Raw genomic sequence first — 13,518 nt, 5'->3', positions numbered from 1 at the left:
GAAGGTATTCAGATGTGTCACACATTTGCCATAAATTCTGAATGTTAGCACTCTAGTTGCTCATTAGATCACTGTAGTAAAGCTACTGCTCACCACGGAAGTCTGCTGCTGGTATTAAAAGTGCATGTTTCAGTCTGCATATCAAAATGTTTTAATGAAATAGAAGAGGATTTGAGAAGTAACTCAAAATGTGCCCTAATTTTTCTTTCTTCAGCACTAATCATAATTTCTATGGCAAAATGAACCCCCTCATTGTGTTCCTTTTTAAATTAAATGTTTTAAGTGTTACCACTTTATTCCAATCAAGATGGCTTCAGGTGTGCCATACTTTTGTCATAAGTAAGACAGTAAGCACGCTAGTTGCTCTTAAGAACACTCTGGGACATTCTGTCATTAGGCTATACTTGGGCTACATCTGGGTGATATTTGGGCTACATTTGGGCTCTTTTGTCTCTGGTGGCCATCTTGGGATGATTTGTTATGAAGTTTCCTAATTTCCTCATTTACTGCAGTCTCCTCAGTGGGAATACTTTCAGTTTTTTATTTTGGTTCCATCAAGAAGGCATTCAGATGTGTCACACATTTGCCATAAATTCTTAATGTTAGCACTCTAGTTGCTCATTAGATCACTGTAGTAAAACTACTGCTCACCAGGGAAGTCTTCTGCTGGTATTCAAAGTGCATGTTTCAGTCTGCATGTCAGAATTTGTTTATGAAATAGAAGAGGATTTGAGAAGTCAAAATGTGCCCTAATTTTTATTTCTGCAGAACTAATCATAATTTCTATGGCAAAATGAACCCCCTCATTTTGTTCCTTTGTAAATTAAATGTTTTAAGTGTTACCACTTTATTCCAATCAAGATGGCTTCAGGTGTGCCATACTTTTGCCATAAGTAAGACTGTTAGCGCTCTAGTTGTTCGTTAGAACTCTCTGGGACATTCTGTCATTGGGCTATACTTGGGCTACATCTGGGTGATATTTGGGCTACATTTGGGCTCTTTTGTCTCTGGTGGCCATCTTGGGAGATTTATTTGTTATGAAGTTTCCTAATTTCCTCATTTACTGCAGTCTCCTCAGTAGGAAATACTTTCAGTTCTTTACTTGGTTCCATCAAGAAGGCATTCAGATGTGTCACACATTTGCCATAAATTCTGAATGTTAGCACTCTAGTTGCTCATTAGATCACTGTAGTAAAGCTACTGCTCACCAGGGAAGTCTGCTGCTGGTATTCAAAGTGCATGTTTCAGTCTGCATGTCAGAATGTTTTTATGACATAGAAGAGGATTTGAGAAGTCACTCAAAATGTGCCCTAATTTTTCTTTGTGCAGCACTAATCATACTTTCTATGGCAAAATGAACCCCCTCATTTTGTTCCCTTTTAAATTAAATGTTTTAAGAATTACCACTTTATTCCAACCAAGATGGCTTCAGGTGTGCCATACGTTTGTCATAAGTAGGACTGTTAGCGCTCCAGTTGTTCTTTAGAACACTCTGGGAAGCTGCAGTAGAACACAAAGGAATCAACTGACAGTCTCTGCCCTTGTTTGATGTACATGTTTTACTGAGAATGTCATACTTCATTCTCACATGACTGAGAAAGATAATGTGAATTTACAGAAAATATGCTCTCAGTTAGCTTATAGATCACCTTCCAAACCTCTGTGGGAAAAGCATGAGAAAATAGTTTTCTCTCAAACATGATTCATGATATCACAGCAGAAGGCTTTTTCACATGGTAAAATCACCTTAGAACACGCCACAATTCCTAAAATGATTTGATTTTTTCAGGAACTACTGAACGGATTTACACCATTTAAGCAAAAGGCACATGCCTGACCTGAGGACTACCTCTTTGCCAAATTTCAAGTAATTCTGTTCAGCCGTTCGTGCTGTACCTTCGACTAAAGTTCATATGGGAAAATGCATGGGGAAAACGCGTTTTGGGACCCCCCCTTTTTTCTCAGCCCCCGCTTGACGAATCACCCCGAGACTTTCAGGGTAGGAGCTGAGCGGAGCGCCCCATTAGTTTTGAAAATTTCACAAGGATAAGTCAACCGGCGCCAAAGTTATTCAAAATAGAATTTTCAGATTTTCAGATTTCCTATGAGAACTCGGGCCTAACTATAACTATCTACTGGCGACCGCCAGTAGATAATATAGATATACATATATATATATATATACATATATATATATATATATATATATATATTCACTGAAAAAACCATGGGTTTCACACACGTTATAGTTAGGAATTAGCATTTAAAAAACCTTGCAAATTCACTGAAAAAACCATGGGTTTCACACACGTTATAGTTAGGAATTAGCATTTAAAAAACCTTAGAAATTCACTGAAAAAACCATAGGTTTCACACACGTTATAGTTAGGAATTAGCATTTAAAAAACCTTAGAAATTCAGTGAAAAAACCATAGGTTTCACACATGTTATAGTTAGCTGGACATTTTACTCGTAAAAAACCAATGAAATTGCCCCGTTATAGTTAGTTCAGCTAACTATAACTCGCGCGCCCGCAATGCACTGCTGATGACGTCACATATTACATCACTCATGACATGGTCAGTGACATCACTCATGACATCACTGATGACATCTCAAATGACATCACTGATGACCTCACTGATGACATCATCCAGTGAATGTGTGTTTTTCTGAAAATTAAATATGTTTTATATATGTATATCTCAAGGTCAATGGAAGAATAAATGGGTATATAAGTGTCTAAATGGGTGATTTGTTTTTGAAAAATTGATTGTGTAACTGACTGATTAAGTGTATCTCTCACTTTGTGTATAAGTGGCTGCATGGGTTGGTGAGTAGCTACATGGGTGTCTATATAGGTTATTAGTTGTTTTTTTGAGTATCAGTCTGAGTGTCTGTATGGTACGGTGGGGGGTATTACGTAGTGCATAGATGCATGAATGAGTGACTCACTGTTTGTATGTGTTGAAGACAGCATGTGTGCAGGACTGTATGGGTGGATGAGTGTGTGTATGGGTGTGTTAGTGAGTGAATGACTGTCTCAATAGTGTCTTCAGGAGTAACTACATATGTTTTAAACTAGTATATGTGACTATTGGTGTATATATGTGACTATATGTGAGAGGGAGAGATTGAAAGAGTTCCTGTATGAATAAGTATGTGTTTCTATAAGTGATTGTTTAAAAGACTAAGTATGTGTAAGTTTCCGTAGAAGTAAGTATGGTGGTGTGTGTATTACTGTATATGCAAGTAAATGTATGTTTTATTCTTTATTAGCATGAGTGACTATGTGTGTGAGTAACTCTATGGATGAGTGGCATTGTGTAACAGGATGTATAGATGTATGAGTACATATGATGAGTGAGTACATGTATGAGTGACTGTATAGGACTGTTGGTGAATGAGTGGATGTGTATGTGGATCTTAGAATTACTGAAGAGGTTGTTGTAACTGGTATTGGTATGTCCATTGTTTTGAAATTTTTAGTCTCTATTTTTGAATGTGTGTATCAAAGCTTATATTAAGGTGAGAGGAGGTCTGCCACTCTATCACAAGGATGATGTCATCAGTGAGGTCATCAGTGATGTCATTTGAGATGTCATCAGTGATGTCATGAGTGATGTCACTGACCATGTCATGAGTGATGTAATATGTGACGTCATCAGCAGTGCATTGCGGGCGCGCGAGTTATAGTTAGCTGAACTAACTATAACGGGGCAATTTCATTGGTTTTTTACGAGTAAAATGTCCAGCTAACTATAACATGTGTGAAACCTATGGTTTTTTCACTGAATTTCTAAGGTTTTTTAAATGCTAATTCCTAACTATAACGTGTGTGAAACCTATGGTTTTTTCAGTGAATTTCTAAGGTTTTTTAAATGCTAATTCCTAACTATAACGTGTGTGAAACCCATGGTTTTTTCAGTGAATTTGCAAGGTTTTTTAAATGCTAATTCCTAACTATAACGTGTGTGAAACCCATGGTTTTTTCAGTGAATTTGCAAGGTTTTTTAAATGCTATTTTTTTTTTTTATTCTTCATTTTTTTCAAACATATTTTTAATTTAATTTTCTTATCTTTTATAAAGACTATGCTTAAATTTTTAAAATCCTTAAATATTTTTTTTATATATATTTTTTAAAATAAACATGTAAAATTTTTTTCCAGATTTTTTTTTTTTTTTTTTTTTTTTTATAGTACGCGTACCGTAAGCTCACGGTAAGCGTACGGTTTACGCAACGTCCGTAATCTATCTACGCTGCTTGCGCATAGTTACGTACTTTGCGTAGCCGCGCGTACTGCGCGTGGGACGCGTGCGCGCTTACGCAACACGCGCACGTTACGCGGAAGTGCCGGGAAATGACTGTTATGCGCATGCGCGCAAGCGCGTGTCTTTTTTACGCGCACGCGTACTTTTTGCCGTAAGCGCTCCGTAAGCGTACTGTAAGCGTACGGTAGGTCATGTGATCATGAAACACAACTTTTGATTGGTGGAAACTACTTTCAGTTCTAGAACTCTCCTACACCACACCCATTCCCCTCATTTCTGCTTGTGATCCCTTGGAAGAAGGAGCTGGTTTGTCTTTGGGATACGATGGCAGAACAGCAGAGCCCTTCTGAGAGTGAGGCTAGCACCAGCAGCACTGTCTTGAGGCAGAGAGCGAGGAAAGTAAAGCCTTCTTATGTTTGGGATTATTTTACTTTTCCAGAAGGCCAGCAAAAGGTGAATGCACCCTTAGTTACTTGCAGGCTGTGTCAGCGTGTACTTTCTAGAGGTAATCCTGACAGGAAGTATTCCTTTGGGAATCATACCATGATCAGACACCTCAAGGATGTACACAAAAGGACACATGGTCATCTTTTTGGAGGTAACTCTTCAGAAAGACGAGCCAGTACATCCACAGCAGCTCAGCCTGGACCATCATCTGCAGGGCAGACTCCTTCTTCTGCAGGTCAGGTGAGCCCTTCATCTGTGGGGGGAGAATCTCCTTTTGCTGGCCCTCTGGAAATTAACCCTCGGTTTGCGAGGGTTGAAGTACGGTGCGCCACTTGTCACGATCTAATTACTTATAGGGAGACCAGTATTTCCCTAGTGAACAATAAAATAGATCAGCACACTTGTCGTACCGTCTAATATTCCCAATCTTTCTTTCCTCTGTCCCTGCATGAACACAACGGCTCTTTTAAGAGCCAACCTTATCTTTCATCTTTTTTTTACATATGTTTTTAAAAACTTTTTTTTATTTTTTTTTTACCGTACGCGTACGGTAAGCGTACCTTTTTTATTTTTTTTAAAAAAAACACTAAAAATCATTTATCACATTACATTGACTTACCATACTCACTCAAAAAAATATTTATTCATTTGTTTTTTTAAAAAATAGTTTTTAAAATGGTTGTAGTTTTCGAAAATTTTCTATATCGATCTGAAAAAAAAGAAAAAAGTATTAATATTTTTATAACAATTTATAATACAGTACACATATTTACATTTTTTTCCAAAAAATATTTTTGCCTCTTTTAACAATTGGAAATCACTTTTACAGACTGACACATTATGAAACCACTATTTTTGATTTATTTAATTGCACGTGTCCAAGCTGTTTTTTTTTCAGACCACCACCATGTGCATTCTCTGTGACTGCCTACACTCCACCAAGGGCAACTAGCCTTAGTGATGCTGAATGTATTTGCATTACAGACTTAAACCTGAAAACCCCACTGGCTTGTAAATACTGTGCATGACTATACACGGCAAGGACATGGGTGTGTGCTAACCCTCTGCTTATTCCCCCAAAAATTCGCTCCCCCTTTCCATCTAATGCAACTGTGAAATCACCAGAGCAAGACGCAATAAATCTCTGCCTATAATTCTTCTATGCACACAGAGTCATATTTTCACATTAGTCCCAAAACGAAATTTCTTTGCCAATTTGAAAGCACACTTACTGCTCTTTTTTTTTTCAGGGGCAAGTGTAAATCACTTTTACACACTGACACATTATGAAACCACCATGTGTAACTACAACAAAAACAATTCCCATTTCTATTATTCATTTCTTAAGTTACCACATACATACCCTCTCAAACTGTAAACTCACCTTTAAAATTAGTTAGTTGTGAAAGAAATGTGACACTCAAACAGCAGATTATCAGAGCCAGGATCTCTGTTGTGTTCACCTCTCTCCTCTCAGCAGAACCAGATAATGGCAAACTTTCCCTCTATTTTTCCACACATATACATGTAAGTTTCAAATCTCAGTGCTTCCCCCTTTTTTTCACATGTAATCACACATTTCTATTGGTTGAAAACGAACCCTTTTCCAAAAGTACCCTTCCCCCACCTTGACTTCTGCCTAGTACCCTTCCCCCAACTTGACTTCTGCCTGCTACCATAGCAACAGCTCATGGAACACTGCTGTGTGCAGTTAGGTCAGAAGTTCGACACACAATGTTTCAATTCCACAGAGCAAGAGTGCTTGACTTTTCAAACCTAACAGCAAATCCATAGTACTGTTCTTTGGTTACACATTTTTTTGTACCAATACAAAACATGCTTCTATTAATTTACACATACAGCCTAGTTTTTATTCTAGAATGGTATGAAACAGCCAATCAGTTCTTTTTGTTTTGAAAAAAATATGTATGCCTCCATTTCCAAACTGTCTTTCTTTTCATATTGCCATTCTACTGAAAGACACCTCCTGAGTGCATCCAGATCTCCTTTGAAGATGTTCACAGTGTGGATTGTAGGGCACAGCTATGTCTTCTGGAGTGAAAAGTTTGCAGAGAAAACAGATATGGTGAGAGACCTTGCTTTGCCAAATGTAGACATTAAATGGATTGGTCAGAGAGGGTTAAAGTGGCACCAATTGATGCCATTGGTGAAATCCTTCATGCAAATCCAACACCCTGACCTCATAATAGTGCACTGTGGTGGCAATGACCTAGGCACTTTGACTGGGGTAGGTCTGGAAATGCTTATGAAGGACACCTTTGCACAACTGTTTTCACTTTTCCCTAAAACTGCCTTTGTGTTTTCCAACATATGCCAAAGGCAAAAATGGAACTGGTCCAATCATTTCTGTCCACAGATTGACAAAGCAAGAAAGCACGTCAACAAATCTGTTTCTGCTTTCCTCCGTGACTATGGTATGGGTGCCATTTACCACAACAACTTGCGTTACGACATGCAAGACATTTATAGAGGAGATGGTGTGCACTTCAATGATGAAGGGAACAGAGTCTTCCTCTTGAACCTTAGACTCTGCATCGGTACTTACTTGTAGGTACCACTAAAAAAATGACTCCATAAACACAACAGCTCTTTTTAGAGCTCCCTAATTTCTAAACTCTTAAATCTGCTTTTCATTTATTTATTTTTATTTTTTTTACCGTACGCTTACCGTAAGCTTACCGTACGCGTACCCCGTGATTTTTTTTAAAATCAATAAATATTTTTTTTGTACTTTTCTGTCCATCTTTGACCCCCTTACAATTGTTAGGGGGTCTGTAACTCTCCTCATTGCCCCCTTTCCTTGTTTTCACTCTTTTTTTTCAGAGTGAAATACACAAAATGGCGGCCGCCGCTTCCTGGTTTCGGCCGATTCGAATGTTTACTAAGATCTAAGAGCCAATCAGAATCGCGCTCGCGCACGCCACCGTACGCTTACCGTAAGCGTACGGTAAGCGTACCGTAAGCTGGCTCAGATATATATATTGATTTAAAGGCTATTTTCTCAGAATCTACTGAACAGATTTACACCAAACCTACAAAAGGCACTTCCTTGACCTAGGGACTACCTCTCTGCCAAATTTTGAGTAATTCTGTTCAGCCGTTCGGGCTGTAGCTCGTTCTAAAGGTCCTATGGAAAAATGCATGGGAAAAACGCGTTTTGGGACCCCCCTTTTATCTCAGCCCCCGCTTGACGGATCCCCCCGAGACTTTCAGGGTAGGAGCGGAGCGTAGCGCCCCACCTATTTTGAGAAATTCGCGAGGATTCGTCGACCGGCGCCAAAGTTATTCAAAATAGAATGTTGAGGTTTTCCTATGGAAACGTGGTCCTAACTATAACTACCTACTGGCGACCGCCAGTAGGTAATATATATATATAGTAAACTTTGTAAACTAATGACTGCATACTGACAGCACTTTCTGTAGCACTATAAACAGATGTCACTATTCCTCAGTGCAGTTGAAAAGACCGATCCCCTTGCTATACACACAGAAGTCTGAAACGATTGCATTCACTAACTAAGCTTTCCCAGAAAAACAAAGCATTACCCACAGATAATCTTCACTTGCATTTTTCTTCATTCAAACTGTGTGTGATAGAGTTGGGTGCATGCGAAAGGCCAACAAATTTAGTTATAGAATATATTGTTCATTTGTAACTTTGTGTGTGGCTGTGCTCACACTATGACTGACCCTCCTCTCTCATTGTTTTCATTCGAGTCTTGGGGGCAGCCGACCACAGGGAGGTCTTCCCCTCGGATATTTTGGGGAAGGGAGCAGTTCAAACGAGTGAGGAAGAGGTACAGAATTGCAGGTTTAAGTTTTGTGGCGGGGGGACTTTTTGGGGTGGGGGTAGTTTTATATAGGTATCAATTTTGTATTGTGAGATTGTAGTTTTGTATGGTGTTAGCCCCAGGTTTATAATTGTGATATGCACCTGTTTCCATAAAAAGCAGCCTTTTTCACACTATTTCGGTGGCAGTCCATGTGCTTCCTCCGTTATTTACCAAGATCAGTTGCCATACTTTTTTTATGTTCTTTCACCACTACTCCCAAGTCCATGAACTGCTGATGATTTAAAAAAGTCGTATTTATTTTATCTGTGCAGCATATCCCAGTGACTCATCAAGGTATGCTGCAGAGATCAGAGATGGTCTGAGCCGTCCTGACAAAATTTAGCAGGAAGGAGGAGCGGGTGAGTTCAATCTCACTGTCAAGCTTGCAAATATTCCTGCAGGAAGAACCAAGCCGAAAGCGTGGACAGTGCTCAAGACAACCTGCTCCAGCAAGGAGGTAAAACTAGAGTGCTCTTTGGTCAGCTCCACGGAGACATGCACAGGTACCTTATGGTCTGCATTGTGCAGACAGGCATTCATAACTAATAAAAAGAAACAACAGTAAAAAAGAAAAGGAAAGCTATTCAGAAGTCCCCTTTTTAGCGGCCAGCGTGATAAAAATGGTGCGCATTGCACTCCATAAATGATTTAGCAGGAAAATAGCAATTTGCGAAATCGCTAAAAGCTGGAGGCTCTGATCAGAGGGTTGCGCAGTGTTAGTGCTGCTGCAGTGTTTTGCAGGGAGCTTTGAAGGGAAAACTTGAGAGAGCCGGCATTGGGATTGTAAGTGTAGGATGGGGTTGGCCCGGGAAGCGAGCTTGGCATTACTGTTCAACAGCTGTTGCAGGTGGGTGAAGACAGCATCGTAGAGCCATGGGTCACTGGGGAAGCAGGCTGTGCATCTGAGTGCAAGGTATGGGAAGCAGGAAAGTGGTGGTACACCAGCCGGTCACTACAGAGAGCAGGGTGGAAAAGCTACTGAAGGCATCAAGTACAGTGCAGTGTATAGGGAGGGCTGGCAAGTGGCCGTTTTCTGACCTGAAAGTGACAGCAAGGGGAAACAGGATGAGTGCATGGCGGTGGAGGTGAAGAAAACAACAAGCACTGGCAAAGCCGATTGGTCTTGCTTATGTGAGAGGGTGTGGAGACAAAATCTCGAGTTGGAATTATCAAAGTAGAGGAATATCAAGTTCTAAATATTGTCAGTTGGAAATATCAACAGCAAGAAGATCGTGCTCAAGAATATCGAATTTAAGGTAAGAAATAACATTTTTTAAAACATAGAAGTCAATAATATCGTTTGCAAAAATATAGGAGCCTCGTAGGATGGCGGGCGGATCGCCCCTGCCGGGCCGGCGGTAGCGACCGCTGGCCGGGTGGGTGCGATCCGCCCACCATCCTTCGATGATTGACCCCCTGCCACATTAGGATGGCTGGGGGTCCACGGCGAACGGGAAGACCCTCTGCCGCTTTTGCGCCGGTCGACTCGTCGACCAGGCGGAAAACTTCCACAATATGGTGGCGGTGTCTGTAAGGCACCGCCAACCACATCAGGATGCCGGCGGAGAGCAGCCTATCCATGGCGGTGTTGCCGGCATGGAAAGGCATGCGATTTTTGCTGTTGGGAGCCCATAGTGGGCCCCCAGGATGTTGGGGGGTGCACATAGTACTCCTCTGCATTTGCATGCACAAGGTGTCAGGCACCGCGCAGTGCCTGCCACATTGTGCATGTAAATGCACTCCATGCTTTTTTTAAATTGCGGCAGGTGCTGCTTACAGCACCATCCGCCACAATGTAAAAAATGCGTGATGCGCCCGCCAGTGTGGCGGGCGCATCCTAATTTGAATGACGGGACCGCCGCACCTATGGCGGGCGATCCCTTTTGCCATTGCGGTGGCAGGCGCACTTTGTCCGCCTGCCATCGTAATAGAGTCCTTAGTTGTTTGAAATATCGATTTTTTAATTAGTGTTATGTATTTTAGTATGTATGTTAAATGTATGTGATGTATTTTTTTGTATAAGTATTGTTTATGTTTATTGAAATATGTGTTACATTTTTAGTAGTTATCAATTTTATTTTAGTTACATTTTGTGTTTTTTTTGTTTCGTAGCGGGTTGTGGGTTTATAGGAGAATAGGGTGGGAAGTAATTTAATTATATTAAATTAATGATTATTTTTCAATTATTAATATTTATTTAATTTAGAATTTATAGTCTAATTCATTTGTAATTAATTATTAATTGGTTGTTAATTATTATTAATTAATTGGTAAATAATTATGGTAATTGTGTAATTTGTTTAGGCGCGGGAGATGGGGTTTATAGGGGTAAAGGGTGGTAAGTAATTTATTTTTGATTAATTAATATATAGGGGCCGATTCCGATTCCGGCCGCAAAACGTACCGACCGCCACAGAACCGGAGCGGAGACGACCGACACGTACCGGCGATGTATGACCCGTGCAGTACATTGCAACGAGTGTGAATTACAACCGACACGTACGGAATACAAGCCGTATGACCGAGCCGTAGGGAAAACAGTGATTCGCCCAGAAAACCGACGCGAGTAGCACCGACGGACACGTACCAGGAATGAACCCGACCGACACGTACCCGCGATGTCCGATCCGCGCAGTACGATGCAATGCGTGTAAAACCAGACCGACTCGCACGGAGCCCAAGCTGCATGACCGACATGCACAGAAAACGGACCTCAAGCAATAGAGATCTCCACGACCGACGCGTATGAAACACAGAAGAAAGTCAGCATGAACGAGCTGGATAAGCCCGCACGAGCCAACATCAGCGTCCATCTCGGTCAGAAGAACGTCTCCTTCATGCCTAGAAAACCCAAATGAAAAAATACAAAAAAAGGACCAAACAAGCAATGACAAAGTCAAAAAATATCCCCCCAAAAAACCTGGAACAAAGACACACCCACAACTTCACATATATAAAGGACATCAATCACTACCATGATCCTTTGCAAATAGGAGACAACAGCCAGCAGAAAACACCATCACACAGCAACCACAGACACACTCACAACTCACCCATCACACAACTTACACACCATTAGCACCTCACCAAAAGCACACACACATACAGCTAGCAAAACCAACACTAACCCACCCTAGTTGCAGTCACAGACAATCCCCACCTACCCACATGGCCCAGCAAGCATACACTGAACCATGCTCACCTCACAGGGAGTGGGAATGGACTGATAAGATGTCTGACACTGGGCTCTGTTTTGGGGAGCACAAGGCCATGCTGGGAACTGGGTAACAACAAACACCAGGACTGCACAGTCAGCCATCTTGCCATTGCTGTCACACCCCCTCACAGGGAAGCAGAGTCAAAAGGAAGGAAGTATGGGCATGCTAGGAAGGGGTTGTAGCCAAGAGCATGATGGGAGTTGCAGTCACAGACAATCCCCACCCACCCACATGGCCCATCAAGCTCACACTGAACCATGCTCACCTCACAGGGAGTGGGAATGGACTGAGAAGATGTCACATGCACAAACCTGGAACAAAGACACACCCACAACTCCACCTATATAAAGGACATCAATCACTACCATGATCCTTTGCAAATAGGAGACAACAGCCAGCAGAAAACACCATCACACAGCAACCACAGACACACTCACAACTCACCCTTCACACAACTTACACACCATTAGCACCTCATCAAAAGCACACACACATACAGCTAGCAAAACCAACACTAACCCACCCTCACTTGAACACTCACACACACATCACTCACCACCACCACCCATCACCATGCCCCCAAAGAAGAATCCAAAGTTCACAGATGATTAGTTAGAAGTGCTGGTAGACGAGATCATCAGAGTAGAGCCTCATTTGTTTGGTACATTGGTCCAAAGGACCCCCATGTCACAGAAAACAAAGACGTGGGCGAGGATCATGGACAAGGTGAACGCACAAGCACCAACGTTGCGCACAAAGGACGATATCCTGAACAGGTGGTATGACGTGCGCAGGAGGGTCAAGAAACTCATCGAGAAAGATCACGCCTTGAGTCAGCGCACTGGAGGTGGCCCTCCTGCCAAACCAGTATACTTCAGGACCTGGGAGGAGAAGGTGCGGGACATTCTACCACCAGAGAGTGTCCATGGTCTAGCAGACATACCAGAGCCTGGTGAGTACACAAACAACATACTCAATATTGTGTGGCAAGGGGACAGTGAAACCATGCACCGTTAGCCAAGCCACAGTAACCAATAGATAATCACCCCAAGATGTGTGTGCTAGTCAGACAAACACAATACCTGCCATCTCATAGTGACTTGGAACTGTGTCATGACATGTACCAACCTACAAACAAATAGAGCAAGGCAGTGGCACAAAGCCAAATAAACACTGCCAGATAGTTTGCCACCACAAACACACTACCTCGCATTGCAGCTGACTGACTGGAAGGAATAGTGGGTATGCAGGTGAAGTGAGTGTATCCAAAAGCATGATGGGGTTTGTAGTCACAGATAATGCTCCCCCTCCAAATTGGCCCATCAAGACCCCTCTGAACCATGCCCACATCACAGGGAGTGGAAAATTACTGACAAGATGGCTGACACTGGGTCCTGCTGTGGGGAGCACAAGGCCCTGGTAAGGCTTGTGCGCCAATCAGAAGCAGTACACCACTGACTGACATCCTGAAAGACAACTTGCACGCCCTCCAATGGAAGCACGTTTCATGGTGGGATGTCTGGCCGGGTGGGAAGGAGGACTGACAGCTCAGACCATACTTACCAGCATGTGGAGACACACACACCCCTCAGCACAAACTCCACACAACTCACCATGTAGAATGCATTGACTCACACTGTAGTAAAATATCACCCAAAGATACACTGTGCTGGGTGCTGCTGTGTGAAGCACAGGGGTTCTCTTTGGACTTGTAGCCAAACAAACA

The sequence above is a fragment of the Triturus cristatus genome, chromosome 6 (genome assembly GCF_964204655.1).
Source record: "Triturus cristatus chromosome 6, aTriCri1.1, whole genome shotgun sequence".
Classification (NCBI taxonomy): Eukaryota; Metazoa; Chordata; class Amphibia; order Caudata; family Salamandridae; genus Triturus; species Triturus cristatus.
The sequence above is the reverse complement of the archived record's forward strand: the minus strand, read 5'-3'. Positions refer to the sequence as shown.